Here is a 6,904-nt window from a genome sequence, read left to right as displayed (position 1 = left end):
ACCATGCCTGATGAAGGGACCCGAGATGTCTCGAAAGCTTGCTTTGTAACATCACTTTATTTTATTTTAGTTAGCCATTAAAAGGTATCACAAGGTTATAATTTTGTTCCTCTCACTGAGAACATTCAATAATTTTTCAACTGGCTAACACGGTACCAAAACCTTTTCACTTGTAACTATCATTTGACAACTGATAGGTATTCACTATACATTTTATTATGTGGGAGTAAGTATCCATGAACTAGAGCTCTCCCTTGTGGATATTAAAGATATTGCATGCAGCAAATTTTCCACTTATGGCTTGCTCACATTAACGTTTAAATTGGACAAGTGCAATGCGAGAAAATTGCATCTGCCTTGGAAAAAAGTTGCAGGTTACCATTCGGCTGATAGGAGATTTATGCATGAGAACTGCACCAGCCCCAGAGGATAAAGCATCCGCTTCTATGAAAAACTGTTTATCTCTGGTCTATGTAGCACCAGAGCCGATAAAAGGCCTGCTTCGGGAGGTGAAAGCCCTCTCAGCCTTAGGAGTCCACATCTTGGTATTTGCCCCCTTGCGTATCAAGGCAGTGATAGGAACAGTTCGGGATGAGAAATGTGGAATAGATTGGCAGTAGTAATTAGCAAATAAGAGAAACCGCTAGATTGCCTTCACACCATCTGTACGAGGCCACTTCAGAACTGATGGCACCTTCTCCAGATCGATCTTCAATCCGGGGTCAGAGACTACGTAGCCCAGGACAGAAAGGGAGGTCTGCTCAAAAATACACTTCTTGTATTTGGAGTACAGATGGTTCTCCCTCAGTCTCTGCAGAACCTAGTGTGACGCCCTGGCCTATCAGGTCGTCACAGGACATTGTGTAATCTGCCGTTCTGCATGGTGTCCATCTCCTCCTTGGTTACGGGTCCCTGGCCTTTGATGTTGGTAAGAACAAGCCAGTCAAAAATCCTAGAAACACTCTGCACCACACCCACCAGACACACCAATGAGTAGCCTGAAGGGAATAGGGCCGCCCACTTGGGGGGTTGGTTAGGGAGGGTCAGGAGTGTCATGAGTAGTCAGTCAAGTGGTGACTCTCGAGAGGAGAGGTCACAAGTAGTTGGAAGAGGTTAGGAGCTGGGCTCCTCAGTTACTAGGTGGCAGACGTTAGTCTGGGCCTGGTAGGAGCTGGAACCCCGGTCGCAGGTGTTTCAGGGGTATTAAGAACCTTCACATTAAAAGATGCAATCTTCAATTCCGCCATCTGTGGAAAAATGGATGTTAACCATGGAAAACTGAAATCAGATCTCCATGCTCAGAAGGAAGAGAGAGCTAGAGATGACAAAAGATCCAAAGTAATCTAACAAAGAGGCAGAAAAATAGCTTCTGCATAACAGACTAAATCCAAACAACCAGTGAGAAGGGGTTTGCTTGGCCCCGAGTGGCAAGACAAAGGCTCCTGACCTATTGGGGGAGAAACAAGGCTAGTCATACATGGGAATAACCCCCGAGCAGGAGGAGCAATAATAATAACATATCAACATCTCTTAGGAGATTAATATTTAAGGGGCAGAATTTAAACAAAACACCCTGGATTCCTTCTTCTGAAAAAAAACCCCACATAATAACCCACAACTATAAACTGGAGGGGGGTTGTCAGGGGTGTTCGTTTGTCCCCATAGAGGCCAAAGGTCCAAAAGCTTAAACGAACGAAGATCTTATATGGTCGAGAGACGATGAGTCAGTCAAGAACAGTCATGGACTGGTGTCTAGCCCCAGTGGAGAGAGCGATTATGTCCTCCGATGCAAACTAGGGTTGAATCTTTTGAATGATGAGGTTGTAAAGGCAGTCTGGGACCACAGACACAAAATGGTTAACCCGAACAAACTAGGGCAAGCCGCCCACTAAGTAGGCTCCCGAGGTACCCTGAAACCCTTTAACTCCTACACAGGGTTTGGATTTACTGAAATGTTTAGGAGTTTGCTGCGTATGGAAAGGCTGCATTCCAGAGACATGGATAGTCACTAGGCAGGGTCAAAACCAGGAATTCAGCAAGGTACAAAATCGGAAGGCAGGATGAATGTTCAGAAAACAGGTCGAGGTCAAAACCAGGATGTCAGGCAAGGTACAGAATCAGTAGGTAGGAGGAACGTCAGGAAGACAGGCCGAGGTCAAACAGGGGACAAAACAGCAAAGTGTGCACAGTATCAGTCAGGCAGTGGTACTCCAAGTTCCAGCCAGACCAAGCTTGGTGGATGGGCGGTGACTGCACCCACCCTATCACCAGCAACGCCTGCAGTGGAAATACGGCGGTGACTGGGGCAGAAGTAGCAGGAGCAGACTCTGGTGGTGATGTGAAAGAGGCCTAGAGGTAGGGGATCTCCTTCCAACTCATCAGAGCAGAGTTGCTCTAATTTTTGTCTGCATTCCATCAGCAATTGAGTAGCCATGGATGAGATGTCTTGTTTAGTAGGAATAGAGTGAAGCAATAGGCAGAGGTCTGCTAATAAGGAGGGTCTATGATCATATATGTGCAAGTGAGAGGTAGTCGCGGGGCTTCCATGATAAATTTGGCCTCTAAGTATAGAGGTGTGGAGTGTTTCAGGGCTGCTTGGAGATAGTGGTGGAGCGCATCACTCAGAGGGATTGGCACGAAGCCTGATGGGCCCAGCTGATGAGGCTACTAGACTAGACACTCTCAGCTCCACTTCATGGTTCATGACAGAGTGAGGGGGAAGCTACCAACGAGGAGCCAGATGACCACCCTGTTGGGGATTCATATTGTCTCATCTGTGAGGGTTTATTCCAGGGTTGCACACTATTATCCAAACAAGATGCAGAGTCTTCGGTCACATCACCAGGGCATCGAGGGAAGGATGGACCTGGGGAGGACAGTTATCCCAAAGGCAGAGAGTCCATCAAGTTAGGAATTGATTCTGGGTGAGAGGGGTCGTAGGGGAGAGAGGACAACTGGTATAGTGGTTTCCCCATATCTGACTGTGGGGATATGCAAGTGCCCAATTCCTCCATGGACCAGGGAGGATCAATCCCCGCCTCCCAAGAATACTCTACTCTGTGTGTTGTGACTGTGTGAAGAAGTTGGTGGAAGGGCAGGGACTGAGCGCCTCTTACGGAGATATGTGCAGGTGTCTGAGGAAGATGTCGTTCCTCTTGGTGAGTGAGGAGGTGGCCATTTTATGATGGTGCCACATCTCTCTCCCCGGTATCTGGATCAGCCAGCTGGGGATCTGCATTCAGGAATAAAGGCCCAGTCACACACAACGACTTACCAGCGATCCCGAAAACGATGCGACCTGATAGGGATCGCAGGTAAGTCGCTGGGAGGTCGCAGGTGAGATGTCACACAGTCAGATCTTACCAGCGATGCAGGAACAATACAGGTCGCAGTAGCGACCTGTATAAGGATCTCAGCAGTCACTGTGACCCTGTCACACAGTGTCGAACACAGCGATGTGTCCTGCCCAGCAGGACATCGCCTTTGAAGAAAATGGCCTGGACCATTCTGCAATGACTAGAGATCTCACAGCAGGGGCCTGATCTCTGGTAGGTGTCACACATAACGAGATCGCCAACGGGATCGCTACTGCGTCACAGAAACCGTGACTCAGCTGCGATCTCGCTAGCGATCTCGTTATGTGTGACGGTACCTTTAGTCACTTGAGGCTCATGGATCTTGTGGGGGTGACAGAGAGGCGTCCTGTACCCAGCTGCCCGTTGCGCACAGATGGTTCACGCAGACACATAAGCTACCACATCCCTTCGGATTTTGGGCCACCAAAAGTGACGCAATATGAAATTAAGAGTTCCTTTAATCATAGGGTGACCAGCAAGAAAAAAATCATGATGTTCCCCCAAGACCTAAATCGAAGATTCAGAAGAACAAATGACTTGTTCACGAGAACCCCAGACAGCACATCACATTGAGCTTCTGTAATCTCAGATTCAAAACCAGAACTAAGCGATGACACCACCACCACTTCCTTCTGAAGAATCTGGACAGGTTCCTCACAGTGTTCCCACGCCAGAAAACTCCCAGACTCCATCGGCCTTAATGGCTGAGATTCATCATCAGGCTTTATCAATACAGGTGCCTTTTAAGATTGTCAAATACATACAAAGTATCCTCAGACCATTTCAAGAAGTCCATACCATTTTTAGTCATGTCAATGAGAATTCTTGCTATGGCAGAAAAGTTCTTAATACATTTTCTGTAATAATTTGCAAATCCTAAAAATAGGTTGCAGAGCTTTAAGGTTTCCAGGTAGGTTTCATGTTAATAAAGCCTGTAATTTAGTGGGATCGAGACGAAAACCTGCAGCCGAAATTACATACCCCATAAAAGGAAGTTCCTGATATGGCGAATACACACTTCTCAAGTTTAGCATACAACCTATTATCTCTGAGAATTTGTAGAACCTGTCTGACATGTTGCATATGAGATCCATGATCCCATGAGTATCTGAGGATGTCATCTAAGTAAATGATTACAGTCTTCCCCAAAAGATGAGAAAAAACATAATTAACGAAGTGTAGGAATACAGCAGGTGCGTTGGTAACCCAGAACGGCATCACCAGGTTTTCAAAGTACCCCTCTGGCGTATTAAAGGCCATTTTCTACTTATCCTCCTGCTTGACCTGGATCAGATTGTCTCACTAAGGTCAAGTTTAAAGAATCATTTAGCACCGGCAATTTGATTAAAATGGTTAGAAATGAGTGGAAGAGGATAAGGATCCTGAATTATTATTTGGTTGAGCTCCCGGAAGTCCAGGCACGGCCGTAAACCACGGTCCTTCATTTTCACAATCCAGCCACAACTGGCAACAAAGAAGGCCAATTGTACCCCTTCGCTAAACTCTCTGTATGTACTCTTTGAGAGCTGATCTCTCAGAACCAGACAAATTATAGAGTATACACTTGGGCAATTTTGCCCCTGGGATCAACCATTTGGTGCAATTGTAAGGCCTATGGGGTGGCAACCCCTGACTTCCTTTCTCTTAGAACACATCACAAAAATCATAGAGAGGACCAGGAAGGCTAGTGGTGATGGCTAAAATACAGGTACCCAAACAGTGGTCTTTAAAATATGTACTCCATTTCATTATGGTATGAGTTTGCCAATCTACAGTGGGGTTATGTAAGGCTAACTAGGGAACTCTCAATACCATTTGTGCAAGAAGGACATTGAGAATATAACATGAAATCTGCTCAAAATGACATACCCCTAAATGGAGTTCCAGCCCCTGTACACACTCAAAAAAGCCTCCGAGTTAGAGTTGAAGAATCAATGACAAATATCTGAACCAGATTTGATAACACCTTCAAATCCAAGCCTGTGGAAAGAGCAAACTGTTCATCGATCTTGTGTGCCCTTGAACCATTGTCTAGAAACACAGTAATAGTAATTGCTTTTCCCCAATCTACCTGCGTCTAGAAGCTTTCCAACTGCCATCTTTCCCTGGATACCGAGGGACAGGCACTGATAAATTGTGCCTTTTTGCTACAGAAAAAAATGATTCTGCCCTTTTTTAGTGGAGTGGGGGTTCTCCCCTCACGGGACATCCCGCTGGGCTGCGTGGGACCCCTGAAGTTAATACAGGTACAGAAATCCCCTCCCCAAGTGACTTATATCCATGGGTCTTCTGCCAAAATCGGTGATCAATACGTATTACCAAGGGCATAGCACACTCTAAAGAAGGAGGGGTCTCATACATAACCAATGCCAAATTTACCCTCTCGGCAACCCCTGAAAAAACTGGATTTTCAGCGCAGAGTCATTCTACTGTTTGTCTGTGGACCAGCACCAGAATTTAGAGCAATAATCCTCTGCAGGCAGATTCCCATTATAGTGAACAAATCTTAAACTCATCTCAAGATGTTGTAAATGGATCATCATAGTTGAGCCCGAGTGCCGAGAAAAACCTGTCCACAGTGTAAGATGCAGGAAAATCAAAGGGCAAGGAAAAGGCAATGCATGATTGTGGTTCCACTCTTAAAAGAGAGACAATAATTTCAACCCGCTGTTCCTCACCACCAGAGGGGTGGGGAGATAAATGGAAATACAACTTACATACCTCTCTGAAAGTAGCAAACCGGCTGTGCTCCCCCGAAAATATTTCTGGGAGAGGCAGTTTGGGCTTTGATGACCCAGATTCCAAGACAGATTGCATTGGTGTGGCAGACTGAACTTGTTGCTATACCGGTCCCTTTAGCACTAGAACTACTGAGGTAGTCATTTTTACTACTTTGCACCATATATTTCTATATAGGTGTCACGAGTCCAGTAGCTCTAGTGTTAATTCAGCCAAATGAAGAGACAAGGTCTACAATTGTCTCGTTAGGGCAGCAATCAGGTCCATGCTGAAATGTAGTAAAAGTGAGGCCAGCTATAATGTCATGATGTGATGGCAGGATACCAAGGGACAAGGGGTTCCAATGCTGTCCCCCACACTAGGGGACCCTAGGCTATCCATAACCTCAGGGCTACGCTAATGGTGGAGATGCCTAAGTCCTGTGCCTGGCTATTTTCCAGACCAGATCTAATCCAAGAGAAGGAAGGGGATGGTAACAGAGATTAAGACAGATAGGGGAAAACTAAAACTCAGACAGACTGTAAACACACAGGAACAAACAGCAAGAGAATAAGGAAAAAAGCAAGAGCAAGAAGGTAGCAACAAAATGACAAAAAGGTTAACACCACAACCCCTCACAGCAATAATGAACAACAACCACCAGTAAGTCTGGATTACAACACCACAACAGACAAGTATAAGTAAACTGTAGCTGGCAATAATGAAATAGTCCAGTCAGCATATATAGGAAGTGAGCGAACGTGATTGGCTCCCCCACAGCATGTGATCAAAAAGACTAACAAGCAGCCCAGCAGAGATTAGCTCTTGCT

The sequence above is a fragment of the Anomaloglossus baeobatrachus genome, chromosome 2 (genome assembly GCF_048569485.1).
Source record: "Anomaloglossus baeobatrachus isolate aAnoBae1 chromosome 2, aAnoBae1.hap1, whole genome shotgun sequence".
NCBI classification, from domain to species: domain Eukaryota; kingdom Metazoa; phylum Chordata; class Amphibia; order Anura; family Aromobatidae; genus Anomaloglossus; species Anomaloglossus baeobatrachus.
Note: the sequence above shows the minus strand (reverse complement) of the source record.